Below are 16,084 nucleotides of genomic sequence, written 5' to 3'. Positions count from 1 at the left end.
TAACCAACATACTTTGCAAACAGTGTACCTACCGACGCAGTGCAAATTGCAATATGGGAAGCGGCTTTGGGAACATCTCTTCCCATACACGGACAGAGGAACTTTATATGCTCTGGTCATTTCCATCATGCAGATTTCATATCAACAGGAGGGGCGGAAACATCTTCGTAATGATGCTGTTCCATTCGGAGAAGTTCGCATAGAATGCCAACAACTTTTTGCCGAAATCTGAGCAAACACATAAAGAAGACATTTCTTATGAAACAAACTCCGAATTTCAATTTAATAATGACACGCCAATCACATTCTATCGCGAATATGAAGACGAACTAAACAGGTAAGTGTTTTACTGTTTTTTTTCATAATCAATTTTACTTTTACTTAATCAATTTTTTTACTGTCTCAGATCTGCTGAGCCTTCGTCAAACGGTTGCGCCCCACATAATCCTGATACAGCAGTTGCCATCCGCTCAAGGGGAATACGGTACCCTGGTGATGTTCAAGAGTCAGACTTTTCATCCCCTCAACGAGCAAAACAGGCATACAGTGTAGCAATCCATAAGCTGGAAGAAACCAGGACACAAAAAGAACAGCTCAAAAGGGAAAATGAAAAATTCCGGGCTAGAATTGATAGTCTTCAAACTCAACTGCAAATGGCTATGAAGCAGCTGTCGGTGACAAAATCGCAGAGGAATGCTGAAGTTTTGGATGTAAGTTCGACAAGGAAGTAGTGTTATACTTAGGATTATGTTTCTTCATATCCTTACATTAATTCTAGGCAATCAAGTTTCACAAGCCAAGAGTCGTATATAAATTGGCGACTAATACGAAAGAAGGCACACGATACAGTGAAGATATACGATCGTTTTCAATGGGTTTGCATTACCATTCTCCGGCGGCATACGAGTTTGCAAGGGAGAAGCTAAGCTCCGGTAATGATCTGCCACATAAGTCTACAATTGCGCAATGGTACAACGTTGTCGACAGTAAACCGGGAATTTCAGCTGCAGCTCTAGAAATAATTGAATGCAAAGTTAAATTAATGAACGAAAAAGGCAAGCTACTTCTGGCGAATTTAGTTATGGACGAGATGTCTATCAGAAAGCAATTGTTTACTGAAGCTGATGGTAGTATTGGAGGCTGTACTAACGTTGGATTCGATATTGGACTGAAGCAGGAATTGGCCACAGAAGCATTAGTTTTCCTCATAACTGCTATGAACGATCATTTCAAGGTACCAGTTTCTCATCACTTCACGGCAGGACTCGTAGCAGAAAAGAAGAACATATTGATTACCCAGGTTTTAATGGCATTGCACGATAAAAATCTTATCGTACCATCAATTACCTTTGATGGAACAAAAACCAATATGCGTTGCATGAAGTTGCTGGGAGCGGTATTACATGGCGATATATCACCAACCTTTCCCCATCCGAGCGGCACAGGAACAGTGTGTATAATTATGGATGCAGTTCACATGCTGAAACTAGTGCGTAACACATTTGCCTCTAAAGGTGTATTCCAAGATCGCCTTGGTCGTGAAATTAACTTTGAATTTCTCGTGAAACTTGAAGAATTACAAACAGAAAAGGGGCTTCACTTAGGAAACAAACTGAATAGCAGTCATATAAATTTTCAAAAAAACAAGATGAAATCTAAGCTAGCTATTCAGATGTTCAGCAACAGCGTAGCCAATGCACTGGAGTATCTTTTGAACAAGCAAACGGAAGAGTTTAAAGGTTGTGAAGGAACGATTGAGTTTTTGCGTACATTCAACAATCTGTTTGATATCATGAATTCAAAATCAAAATTCGGGAAAAATTTCAAAAGACCGTATTGCAATGAAACACATTCCGATTTTTTCCATTATTTGCAGTATTGCAAACAGTATATATCGGAATTAACCTGTTTTGTAAAAGGAAAGCAAACTTGTATATTAGAAACAGTTAATTTTACTGGTTTCCTTGGGCTGCTAGTAAATATCGAGTCAATCAGTATCCTTTATTTCCAGTATGTCTATCCACCTTGCAGCCCACTAGATTATCTGCTCACATACAAACTTTGCCAGGATCACATCGAACAAACATTTTGTCTCATACGAGCTAGGGGAGGGTTTAATGACAACCCAACAACGAAGCAATTTTCATATGCCTTTCGAGCTCTCCTCGTTCACAGAGAACTCAAAATGTCAGCTGTTGGAAATACTTCTCCTCAGGACTGTACAGAATTTGCAATACTTACCGTACCCAGTACAAAAAAACAAAAGCAGAATAAGTCTATCGACAATTTGTTTGAAGATTGGTTGTACGAAGACGTTGAATTTCAAGATTTGGATAACATTGATACCGATATTATTACGTACATCTCAGGTTTTGTTGAAAGAAAGGTTGATAAGATACTTAAATGCAATGAATGCAGAAGTGCTTTATATACGGATGAAACTGAATTCTCTATGTTGCTCGAACAGAAACGATTTTGTGCAGGTGCTGGATTGATTGAACCTCAGAAAGATACTGTAACTATATGCAAAACAGCTGAGCGACTCTTAAGAGCTGAGCAGGAAAGTATGAAGGATGGATTTCTTGAACCAGTGAAATTGATTAACAAAACTATGTCAGTGCTGTACGATCAGAATCCATCGTTGTTCAGAATTTTGGATAATCACGTAACAAGTTGCCCAGTAGATGAGAACCATAAATACCTTTTAATGAAACTAATTGCTCGCTGCTATTTAGTTGTTCGTAGTCATCACATGTGTAGACTAGTATCTGATGCAAGTAAGAAGGAAAATATCAGGCAATTTTCTAAGAAAATGGTTATTTTTGCAGGACAGTAAATAGACCAATGTATAAATACTGTATTAATCTTATCTTATTCTATCGCTTTTTTAAATACATTTTGTAGAAATATGAGACAAAATAAGAGCCACCAAAATATTTGTTTCATTATGTTTATTTCGAAAATAGAACATCTACCCGAAAAGGATGTATACCCTATACACATTTGTTCATGCGATCATTGCTATATTATATTAATTGTCTAATTTTGCTACTACACCGTTAGTATTGTGCAAGAAAACATATAAAAATTTTCTCTGTGCAGTACCGTATCTAAACATATATGGTACATAAATATATAAATATATGCAGACACGCGAAAATCTTGTTTTCTCTCGTTACACATTTCTTCTCTGAATCTTCTATTTTCAGCTGAAGGAGTATTTATCTTAAATAAATCACTATCAACGGCAGTTTTTCCACATAAAAAGCTGTTATTTCCATAACAGTCCCTTCAAGCCAATCGTTGCTTCCGTGATCCTTTGCTCACAGCTTTGAACTGTATATTGATGGAAGTGAAAATTATTCAGTATTTATGTACGGGATCCTTTAAATAAGTTTCATACTTACAGATGATACATCAGGAACTGATAAATGGTGAATTTTCCACCGGAAAGAGGCTGTAAATTCGATAGAGTGATTAACAATCTGACGGATCACATTATGGTTTACTTACTCGATGGTTCATGCAGGAATAACGCGCATCGATTGTTGGTGCTTCTTGTATCGGCTTCCGACAAACTTATATTAAATTCAGCAACAGTGGATGCTTTCCATTTTCAAAGCACATAAAACAAATAAATCTATTTTTAGTAATCACCATTAAATTCGAAAACAAAATGCAATTCTATTCCACTCTTCTTGACAACACAGCAAATTAAAAACAACTTCCATCGTTTTGTTCGAGCTACTGCCGAAACGATCGAATATCAAAACAAAACAGCACGAACTTTGACATTTAGGTACCCACGACGGTTCGGCATGTGTTCTGGCAAAAACACAATAACAGTAGCGACAGTCGTCCTCTATAGTTTATTACCTCTATTGTAAAAATATACTAACCTCATTATGCGTCTTATTGAATGATTAAATTATAAGTTTTACAGCAACACTGCTTTCCAAATTCAACATGGCGAATAGATCGATTCGCGTTGAGTAGTTTTAAAGCAGTGATCCAAACTGGTTTTATGATGCATTTGAAAGCAATAATAAAACTATTATTAAAACTTCAAAGCTAACAAAAAGCTTAGTTTTAAAACATGGTTTATAAGAGTTTTATGGATATCTCAAGAGTGATATAAAACCTTTGTTCGTTAGCATTGTTTATGACCACCATAAAACAATAGGCTTTAATTATTCCCATAATAAAACCTTATTAAAATTCATATAAAACCCAACGGTCACAGAATTGTTACTTGGGATATAGCCTTTACGTATACTTAGTATACTGCCGCTAACCGCAAGTCGAGCACATCTGTATATAGAAAGGCAAAAATTCTGATGGAATTCTTAAAATAATTTCCGAACCAATTCTCAAGCTAAAGTCCGAAGGAATCCGTAAATGAATATCTGAAGGAATATTCTGAGATTTTTTGGAGGAACTTCCGAAAAAAAAAACTACCAAAACATTTTCGGTACATAATTCAGAAGAAATTTTCGAAGAAATTGCACAAGATAAGATACATAAAGTACGTCATGTAAAAATTGGCGGTTTTCAACCCACCTCTGCCTTACACTTTTTGCGTTAAACCTCATTTTTTTTGTATCGTTATGCTGATCGGAACCCCAATCCCCCTACAAGCGTGACGTATTTTGTGGATGGCTTCAAAGGAATTCCTGGATGAAGTTCTGGAGCGATTCTTGAGGGAAATTCTGAAATAGTTCTGAGAATTCCTTCTTTGATTTTTTGGTGGAATACCTTGAAGATTTTTTTTTCAATTTCTAGATTAATTTCTTAAGTAGTTTTTGGAAGATTTTCTGACGAAATCAAAAGAGGAATTTGTGAACGAAGTTTTGACCGGATGTCCAAAAGATTTTTTGGAGAAATCTAAGACTATCGGATATTCCTTCAGGAACTTGTTTAGAAGTTCTTTGGAATTTTCCTAGAAGCTCGTTCTAGAGCTTTGCAAGGATTTCAAAAAAAATATCTTAAATGAGTTTCTGAATGAATTTTCGGATGAATACCTTAACGAATCTCCCAAGGATTTTCTAGGACAATTTCTAAAGAAATTCCTTAAACGAATTCTGAAAGAACTTTTCCAGCCCTTCAAAAATTCCTTTATGGATTCATCGAGAAATTCCTTTAGGAAATTCAAAACTCTTTCAGAAATTATTTTCAAAAATCCATTCAGGTTTTTTTTGGAAATGTCTTCAAAAATTCATTTGGAATTTCCTGCACAAAACTTACCAGGAATTTCTTTCAGAACTCCTCCAAAAAATAATTTGGTAACTCCTTCAGATTTTTGTTCCTTGAATAATTTTAAAAATTCCGCCAGGATTTCCTTCCGGTATGCCTTCAGGGACTTCTTTAAGAGATTCTTCGAAAAACTTCCTGGATTTCCTCCTGGAAGTTTCAAATGAAATCAATTGAACATAAAATAGATAGTGAAATAGTTTCCGACGATGAGGACATTACAAACCCCTTGGTTTATCTTGTAGATATCGTGGGCGGAACTCGAGAAAGTCTTAGAGTACCTTAAACATCTCGTATTTCTAAATTGTTCAATGGCTTGACGTTTGGGATGAATAACTTGATTGAGTGCTGTCAAACAATGCGATATTAGATTCAAATATTTCATATTCAGAAGCGAAATTTTCCCAAGGTTTCGGATATCTTCAGTGTATAGTTTTTTCTTCCTAAACAATGGAGGGGGAATCTGCTCAACAGACATCCTGGGTTGACCAGGAAGTGCGGGGTTAGGGATCACCGAGGGAGGCAGGACTACATTCCCGACCCGCTAAACCGTTTCCATGGGGGCAGCAGGGACAGCAGGGACAGCATGGACCATGTCCAAGGGCTTGACGACCCCTCCCCAGCTGTCTGCGAGTCAGGGAGAACTGCCTAGGGCGTGGTGGGATTTAGCAGTGGGCTCTGCTAAAATCCCTCCCAAAAAACCACAAGTGCCCGTAAGCGGACTCTATCAAAGCGACTGTGTGCCGCTTCAAAAGCACAAGCCCAGGGAGTGCCAATTGGCATGTGGAGTGTCCCTACTTCGGTAGGGTAGTGCGTAAGCTGCTTCGGCAGGGAGTGAGTGATCTGTTTGTGCTGAGGCAGGAGTGTCATAGCGCGTCACCGCTATTGTCACCTCGAAGCGCAGCAGAAGTCTGAGTATGGACTGCACATGCTAAGGTAAGAGTGTCGTAGCGTAGTATCGTTGATTGGTCCCTACATACCGCTATCGACACCTCGAGGCATGGCAGTGGAGTGTTAGAGTGAGTTGGGGGTCCCTACTTCGGTTGGGGAGCGCGTGAGCTGCTTCGGCAGGGGAGTGAGTGATCTGGTTGTGCTGAGGCAGGAGTGTCATAGCGTGTCGCCGCTATTGTCACCTCGAAGCGCAGCAGAAGTCTGAGTATGGACTGCACATGCTGAGGTAGGAGTCGAGGTATCCCATCGACACCTCGAGGCATTGCAGTGGAGTGTTAGAGTGAGCACCCGAAAAAGGGTCACATGGAGCGAATGGTCTTTGGAGAAGCTGCTTCGGCGGCAGGGTAGCAGTGGGTTGTACCCACACACCTACAGTTGTGCACATGTGGTGCATGGGCAGGGTAGCGTGTGGTCTGCTTCGGCAGTGGTGTGATTGATCTGCTCGTGCTGAGGCAGGAGTGTCGTAGCGTAATATCTGTAGGCCCAGGCAGTTACCGCTATTGACACCTCGAGGCATGGCAGCGGAGCGCCCGGGAGAGCATCCAAGTAAGACTCAAATGGAGTGAATGGTGTGCGAGCACCCAAGTCAGTCTCGCGTGGGACGAGTGCCTGTGTGAGCGATAATGAGCGAGTACGCTTAGTACTGCCATCCCCCCAGAAGTAGTACTGCGAGGTAGTTCCTGGGGGAAACGATGGTGGAGCCCAAGGGAGTTTAGTCGGTATTACCGGTATGGTCGAGTCCGACACTCCAGTACACTTCCGTGTGGATTAGTGTGTAAATGCATTCTTAGTGTGTAAATGCATTCTCCCTTGTAAAAAAAAAAAAAAAAAAACCGTTTCCATTGCCGCCAAGCCCATCGTCCCTTCGATACAACCAGAAAGTAATGCTTCAAAGGGGGGCCAGTGCACAACGCACCCTCGAGGTTAGCTGCTTGTCCTTGCAGCACCGAACATCGTAACTCGCTTTTTTAGAAGAACACCATGGTATCGTGCCAGCGCGTTGCCGGCTTTCCAGGTGGCTTTACCACGCCCTATGTCCTCGGAAGGTGGGCAGGGTCGACTTCGCGCCTGCTTCCCTCTGCACGACTGGTATCAAGAAGGATGATGCCGCGTGCACCCCAAATTGACCTTTCTGCGATAGGGCCTATTCGCCAGCACACAGAGGGACTTGCCAACGCGGTGCCTACGCCTGCCCCAGCCTTGACGAGGACCCCTTTCCGTCCTCGGGCTCGGAACCCGCCCGGTTGACCAACGCCGCGAAAGCGACGATACCATGTTGTTCTTCGCGCGGCCATTTGTTCGGTAAAAGGATCGAGTTCGACCACAGAGCATGACCACCGGTATGACCCATGAAGCCGACTCCGATCCCTTGGACCACCTCTTATTTGCGCCTGAACTAGCCATCCTTGAGTCCACGCGCCACCTTCTATGTAGCTCCGAGACGATTTAAGCGATAGCCGATAAAACGGGTTTCAGCCAACTTCATCTTTACACATCCTCCGAACTAGGTTGTCCGGGGTAGTGTCCAGACCACATGTGGCAAGCATGTGGTCACGCATTGCGCGAAAACGTGAGCACACGAACAACACGTGTTCCGCCGTTTCCTCTAAACCTGCGCACTCCAAACACTCGGGCGAGGCCGAGCAAGCCAGCTGCGTTACCTGCATTTTGATTTTGCAGCACGCTTAAACGCCGGGCACATCGAACCCCCAATGGGGTCCTTGCTGTTCACAGCTTTGCTGGAACAAATCAAACAATTGGGAGGGTTCGTGCAGCATTGTGCCTTATGTCCCTCTAATCCGCAGCGTCGGCAGAGATTGCTTCTGTCAGGGTCTTTGCAGTCCCATTGCTTGTGCCCCGGTTCCAGGCACTTGAAGCAAACTTCGGGTTGCTCGTATATGCGCACAGGGCATACCGACCATCCCACTTTGACGCTTCCTAACTTGACTACCTTGGAGGCGTCCGCTGCAGATAGCCGAACCAATGCTACCTGCGTCCCTGCCGGACCTTTCCGTAGCCGAACGGCTGCGGTGGGCGTCTCCACTTCACACTGTCGCCGCAGTGCCGTGACGAGCTCTTCGACTTCGGTGATCTCGTCCAGGTCTTTAACCCTTAGATTCACCTCCGTCGTGAGTGCCCTCACCTTGACCGTCTCGCCTAGGACTTCCTCCGCCAACTTCTTGTAGGCGGCGCCCTTTTTCGAGACGCCCCGCTTCAGCTCGAGGATCATCTCGCTCATCCGGGTACGTCTTATTCGACGTACGTCGGCGCCGAGTTCACCGAGCTTGACGTCACTCCTGATCGCCTTCAAAACGTCCGAGTACTTAGCCTCGTCCGCCGTGATGACTAGGGCATCGCCCCTGGAGTGATTGGCGCCTACCCTAGACTTCTTGCTATCCTCATTCGCCTGGGCCTTCTTTCGGGCCTTGACGTTTGTTGTAAGCATAAAATATCATTATGATTTAATTTATGTTTTGTTCGAACAACTTGCTTGAAGAAATCTCAGCGTGCAAATTTATGACAAATGTTCATCTTCTGATTTTTAAGAATTTAACGGTAAATCGCAAATGGGCAATTATATTACTCAAATTTCCAGGAAAAAAAGAGGAATAATAATATAATAAATTAACAATCATTTGTCATAAACTCAAGAGTTTTGTTGAACAACGACTTTTGGGGGAAACAGTATTTTTATGCACTTAAAAGCTTGGAAATCACTTTAACATGGACAAAACGTGAACGAAACGAATGGCAATGTTCACAAGATTTGTAGAGCACACCAAAAGCTTCAGTATGGAGGTTGTTGCGATAGTTTTCGACATTCATATCTCTAGTTAGATTTTTTCCAAAATTGAAAATAGCCCAAAAACACTAAATCGACTTGAGCCACCTCGAAATTTTATCCGAATTAGCTGAAAATTTGACAGGAGACTTATTTTAGCATAAGAATTGTGATTCTTGGCTGACCGGTTGAATTTTTGATACTTTTTGAAAACATGAAGAGGTCTAGTGTATAGTGTATAATCACAATTGACCTCCTCAGTAGGACGACCCTCAGTACGCTGGACTGGTGCTTTTTATCCACATAATTGTGCTTCGTTCAGTTACGTATTGCTATGCATGACTTCATTTCTTATCAATATGTGGATATAGGCAAATGAAAGGATTTTGGTTTGCTTATTGGAGGACATTTTGAAAACGAAGTTTTATTAAGAGAATGAAGAGCGAATATTAGTATAGAATATATGTAAAATATAATAAATCAGTACCTTAGATTTAGTTAATAAGACCAATATTTGTATCAAATAAAAACAAAACATTTCCGAAATTCGAAACTAATGTTTATATCCGGTATCGAATCCGGAAATTTCATTTCCGGGAAATCCTTCCGAGAATGGAACTAGGGTCACATCCTTCATTGCGTTAATCTGGGCAAGTGCCTACTTTTGAAGAAAAATCACATCTTCCATTATAATAATCCCGACAAACGCCTACTTTAAAATCCCTGATCAATCCACCTAGCGTTGGTGGTGCCATTCTCGCGCATTAAAAAAATAAGAGTGATCAAAATAGCACTTAAGGGGATAATTTCTTTTCCATCAATTCATATCCATTTTCATTTAAATGCATTGCTGCACTTTGAAAAAAAAACGGTTTTTGATTTTTTTCCCTTGCTAACTCTAAGCTTTCGAATATCCAGAAATACTAACAAATACAGCTTGAGCTTGAGCTTGAGCTTGATTGACTGCTCGTAGTTGCTACTCCATTATGACTAGATCAGCTGTTCTTGCAAGGAACCAACAGATGTTTGCGGACTAGCACACATCTTCAATGACAAGTACTGGTGATCTCATTTGTTAGGCATATCTGGCGCCTGCCACGTCAGATGCAAGTCAATGTGAGAGGGAGGAAATGATGATGCAATCACTCGCCCACTGCAACCGAATATACCTCTGCACTTGCCACGAGTTCATGCGGAATTTGTTGGAATTTTTGGATTAGGTTGGAGAGCAGGGGTCCGTCTTGTTAAGGACTGCCAATGTGATAGATGGAGAAGGTAACTGATGGAATTTCTAATTGGATGTAGGAAACAGCTCTATAGTTCATTTCAATTCTAACAGATTACTTAGAATACTCAAGTTGAAGGTATAGGAATAGTAATGGAAACGGTATAGAAGTTCATTTCCAGTTCTAGCGATTGCTAGAACATAAGAAATAAAATGAAAGATAAAAAGTAGGAGAATGGAACGGATTGATTGAACCCTTGACCTCCTGCGTATGAGGCAGAAGCAGTAGCCATATGACTACAAACCCGCCTCGAAACAAGAGAGATCCACCTGAACTGATTAATTTTATTGCCGGCCGCAACGCAGAACACAATAATTCGGCGACTGCGATCGTTCTCCTGTCCGAAACATGAGATCACGCACTGAACTGATTAATTTTATTACCGGCCGCGCAATGCAAGAACAATAATTCGGCCGACCGTGCGATCGTTCTGCTGTCCGAAACAAGAGAGATCACGCACTGAACTCTATCCAAAAATACTAACAAATACAAGCGAAAAACTACGCCGTATCTAAGGTAAATTGATCAAAGAGCCCTGGTTGGGAAAGCATGAAACACAACGCCACTCAGAGATCAGTCCACCCAGTTTTTGGCAACATGATATCAGTCTCCTTTAAATTCTTAATCAGGCGTTTCAAATACAAGGGAGCACTGTGTTTCATCAACTAACTGACAAACGCCATAACAACTGAACTAGCAACCGTTTCTTTGTTTGACGAAAATCATGGATACTAAAAATGGGTTAGGGACAAAAGGTCGAAAGACATAAGGTCAAAAGAACAAAAAGTCGAAAGACAAAACGTCGAAAGACAAAATGTCGAAAGGGACAAATGGTCGAAAAGAACAAAAGGTCGAAGAGGACAAAGGTCGAAAGACAAAAGGTCGAGCGGAAAAAGGTCGAAAAGACAAAACGTCGAAAGAGACAAAAGGTCGCAAGGGACAAACAAACAAAAGATCAATAAGATCAAAATTACACAATTTTTAACAATTAATTAAAGTTCATTCAGTGAGTACAACTAATAGATGGATGTTTGGGTTTTTTTAAATGTCACATCGATCTGTAAAAATAGCGCACGCCGCACATTAAATACATCAATGCACGCGCCTGTGGCGTGCCCTATTTTGACAGATCGGAGTGACATTTGAAAAACGATATCCATCTTATTTGCGCTTCTGAATGCATTTTATTTAATTGAAAATGATGAATAATAAAGGCATTTTTTGCCAACTGTACAGGAACTCTGTCTCGCGCAATAAAAGTTTTATTTTTCCGAAATCAACAATCTGCTTTATCTTTAACAAACTATCTATACATTCATAATATTGTTTCATAGTTATTTCTCCTTCTTTGAAAATGGCTCATTCTTCAACTTTGATTAATGAGATGAGTGTGTTATTATTTCTGCTTGAAGTTAAATGCATAGCACAAACATCCAACTTGTTCTTGATCAAAATGTTGTCCCTTTCGACGTTTTGTTCCTTTCGACCTTTTATCCCTTTCGCCCTTTGGTTTTTTCGACCTTTTGTCCTTTTCGACCTTTTGTACCTTTCGACCTTTTGTCCTTTCGACCTTCTGTCCTTTTCGACGTTTTGTCTTTTCGACCTTTTGTCCTTTCGACGCTCTTTTCGACCTTTTGTCTTTCGACCTTTTGTCCTTTCGACCTTTTGTCATAGATTCACTAAAAATATCACGAAATACTATTACGAGACAATGAGTAATATTATCGCAAAGTTTAAAATTACTTGCCCCTTGGTTTTTCTAATAAGGAGTGATTCAACTATGACGTCCACTATTTTTTTGGATTTCCAGACCTCCCCTCCACCCTCTGTCTCGCTTTTTGTATACCTAGTATATGTGCTGTCACAAAATCTTAGACCCCTCCCCCCATAAAACCTGTGACATCATTATTGAACGACCCCTAACTTTAGAACGCAATCCGCGCTCGCCACTCGACTGCGCGCTGCAAACCGATTCGACCAGGTCTTCACCTTGGCATGTTCATCATTGAAAATGGCTGCTAGGGTGGGCCTGGTCACTGGTTGCTGCGCTAAAGAGCAAAACAATCGAGCTGAAGGATTTCCTGAGAAGGAAATAGACGTGGCGTTCATCACCGAAACGCACCTAAAACCGGAGATGAACGTCACATCCCGGACTTCCGCATCGTGCGACTCGACCGGCCGACCAGGGAGGTGGTGTGGCCATCGCTCTTCGCTACAACATCAACTGTCGTCTGCTTCCAAGCTTCCAGCTCAGTGTCATCGAGGCCATCGGTGTCGAAATCACCACTCGCGCTCATCGCGGCGTACTGTCCAACGCAAGCCAAAGCCGGCGATGGATCATCGGCTGCCCTTCGGAGGACATCGTCAAGCTGACGCGGAGGCAAGCCAGTATATCATTGCCGGCGACTTGAATGCCAAACATCAAGCCTGGGGCAACAGTCGCGGCAATCGAAACGGCACCATCTGGAGCAACGACATGGAAGGCCACTACGATCCTGAGCCCGGATTCCCCACTCGGCTGAGTCGGTCCGGTGCCCACACGCCTCGACCTCTACGTAACAAACCTGAGTGACCACGTCTCGCAACCGGTTGTCCAGGAGCTCAGTTCGGATCACTATCCGGTGGTGGCGGAACTGGGCTCCTCGGTCAAAGCAACAGCAGTTACGGCGGAACTACCACCGAGTTAACTGGCAGCGTTTCCGCAGTCGTCGATAACACCGTCGACTACGAGGTGCGTCCGGAGACGCAGAAGTATCGACCGCCACTGTGCGCTATCGAGGAGGCGATCACGGCGGCCGAGACAACAGTACCGACGGCTCGGCAGGTAAGCAACTCCTTAAACATCGATACACTCACCAAAGATTTGTCGATTGCGGAATGTCACTCGCAGGCAGTTTCAGCGTACTGGACTGCCTGAGCTTAAGGCACGCTGCAATCGAATCACAAAATATCAAGGCCAGAATGGTGGACCTCAAAATAACGACTTCTTGAATAAGATCCGCACTCTCCAAGATTATGCTAAGCCGTTCTGGAAATGACCAAAATTCTAAAATCTAAGCCTCGGCCCATTCCACCTTTGATCCCACTAGAAAATAATGGCTCTAAGGATCGGATAACTCCTGCAGAGAAGGTCGCTGAAATAGGTCGTCCCTGTCAGCTCACACAATCTTGGGCAGAACATCGTCAGTCCACACGAAGCAGCCAACGAGCATGCTAACAACATCCATTTGATTCAACGACTTCTCGGAGGAGTTGGAGATCTCAGCCTGACGAATTGACGGCCTTATCAAATCGTCGAAGAACATGAAGGCCCCAGGCTTCGACAGCATCCTGAATCTCGAGCTCAAACACGAGTGCTCCGTTCTTTGAGTACCTCTGCTGATCTTTAATCAGTGTCTCGGCTTGCCTACTTCCCATCGTCCTGGAAGTCAGCGAAAGTCATCCCCATCCGGAAGCCTGGAAGGATCCTTCCTCCCCAAAAGTTATCGACCATCAGCCTTCTCTCAGGGTTATCCAAGCTATTCGAAAAAGCTATTCATCATCGGTTACTTGAGTCTGCCGAAAATCTCCATCTTGCTCGAGGAACAGTTTGGTTTCCGACGCGGTCGGTCACGACACCACCACTGACCAGTTACCAACGTCCTCAGAGGAACAAGTTTGTCTCGAAAACATCCGCCATGGCCTTACTCGATGTCGAGAAGGCTGTATGGCATGATGGCCTGGTGTACAAACTACAACGCTACAATCTTCCCAGCTACCTGGTGAAAATCATCAACAATTACCTGTCGGCAAGGACATTCCGGGTCTCAATCAGCGGAGCGAGTTCCAATGCGCACAACATCGTCGCAGCGTTCCCCAGGGCAGTATCATCGGGCCCCTGCTTTTCAATCTGTTCACCTCCGCATGCCAGAACCTCCAGAAGGCGGCATTCTGTCTCTGTTCGCAGATGACACATCCATCGTCTACAACGGTAGAGTGATCAGAGCGCTGGTGGCAAAACTCCAGAGGCCTGGATGCCCTGACAGAGTACCTCACCAGCTGGAAGATCTGTATCAACGCGGCGAAGCCCAGGTCATCATTTTCCCCACTCCAAATCCCTAAACTTGTTCCGCCTGGGACTGTAAAATCATCCTCAATGGCGACTGTGGGCCAATGAGGCCGGCTACCTTATGACCTCGACAGCAAGCTTATTTTCAGGCTACAGGTTGACAAGACGGTGACTAAGTGTCGTCTTGTTGAAACTACTGTTCCCTTTGATCAACCGCCGTCGTCATTGTCCCTGAAAAATAACTTGTCTACAACAAATCATCCTCCCTGTGATCAATATGGCATGCCGGTCTGGGAGAGCTGCGCTAAAACCCACCACCTCAAACTTCAACGGGTCCAAAACAAATTCCTGAGGGATGATCCTCAACACCCTCCCAGGACAAGAACATCGAGGTCCACCGTCTGGCCGGAATAAAACCTTACATGAACGCTTTGGTGAGTGTAAAGAAAAGTTTAGGGTCCGTTGCTTGCATTCGGATCAGGCTCCAATTAGGGCGCTAGTTCCAATCTAGTTATCAAATTTTTGTATGGTAAATGTTTAGTGTACATAGTAGTTAGGTTATCAAATTTAAAACACCAGCCCTAAAGGCCTCATGATACATTATATTTTAAAAATTAAGTAATAGCATAATAATAATAATAATAACAATAATTGAAATTGAAGTTGGAGGCCAAGCCGGCGATCACTGTACATGTAAAAATGATTGTAGAACAAAAATGTTTTAAATAAAGAAGAATTTTACTACTACTAGCAATCCGCGTCTATTGCAACTTATTGTGAGCAAATCGGATAATGCTAAGTACCAAAAAGTGTGTCTTACATTTTTGTACACACATACAGACATCATCTCAATTTGTCGAGCTGAGTCGATTGGTATATGGGTCTCCGAGCCTTCTATAAAAAGTTCGGTTTTGGAGTGATCCTATAGCCTTTACGTATACTTTGTAACGTAAAAAATGAATCACATCTGTCATTTCCTTAATCCGGGTAAGCGGATCATATTTACCATTGCATTAATTCGGGCAAGCGCCTTGTTTTAAAGAATGGATTATATCCACCATTGCTTTAATCCTGGCAAACGTCTATTTCTAGCGAAAGGAGGAACAATTTCGGGGAATGGTGCATTCTGGCGAATGGCTTTCTGGGGAATGGTGCATTCTATCAAACGGCGTTCTAAGGAATGGTCCATTCTGGCAAACTGGTTCTGGCAAATGACTTTCTGGCGAATGTCATACAACCTCGCAATTGTGGATTTAGAAGTAGACATTTTGCCTATACTGCAAGATATTCTTTCTTCAATGAGGGCAAATAGCTGTCTAGTATGACTTAAAGTAATATTATCCAATTGTAGATATGATTCAATCGAATGAAGTCTGCGTCTGTTATGATGCGAAGAAATCATACCATTCGTAAACTGTTTGTTTGGTATTAGACAAATATGAATGTTTTTTTTTTGACAAATTGTATCCATCTTTCTGAACATTGTCTAATATGTTGAATAATCACTTTTAAGAAAATTAATTATGTATACCGTAACCCTTACATAAAAGTAAATAATGCAAAATAACTTTCTTTATGGAATTATTTTTCTATTCTTTAGCTATCAATAATAATCGGAATTTACAGTTTAACTATTTTTGGGGAATGGTACATTGTGGCAAATTACATTCTGGCAAATGGTCTATTCTGGGGAATGGCTTTCTGGCACATGGGTTTGTGGAAAAAATCATTCTGGCAAATGTCATACAATCTTCTGAACTCAAGGAC

At 42.4% G+C, this 16,084-nt stretch overlaps 1 long non-coding RNA gene across 1 annotated transcript; it reads right to left on the bottom strand.

Annotated features, from left to right (window-relative positions):
- Positions 1–2,958: 2,958 nt before the first annotated feature.
- On the bottom strand, positions 2,959–3,677 carry LOC134219493 (uncharacterized). The gene is made up of 3 exons (XR_009981581.1): positions 3,514–3,677; positions 3,408–3,457; positions 2,959–3,336 (listed from the first exon to the last, which is right to left on the bottom strand). It is a non-coding gene; the product is annotated as an uncharacterized LOC134219493 (long non-coding RNA).
- Positions 3,678–16,084: the final 12,407 nt, after the last annotated feature.

This window comes from Armigeres subalbatus, chromosome 3 (genome assembly GCF_024139115.2).
Source record: "Armigeres subalbatus isolate Guangzhou_Male chromosome 3, GZ_Asu_2, whole genome shotgun sequence".
Lineage (NCBI taxonomy): Eukaryota > Metazoa > Arthropoda > Insecta > Diptera > Culicidae > Armigeres > Armigeres subalbatus.
Note: the sequence above shows the minus strand (reverse complement) of the source record. Positions and strands in the feature narration are given on the sequence as shown.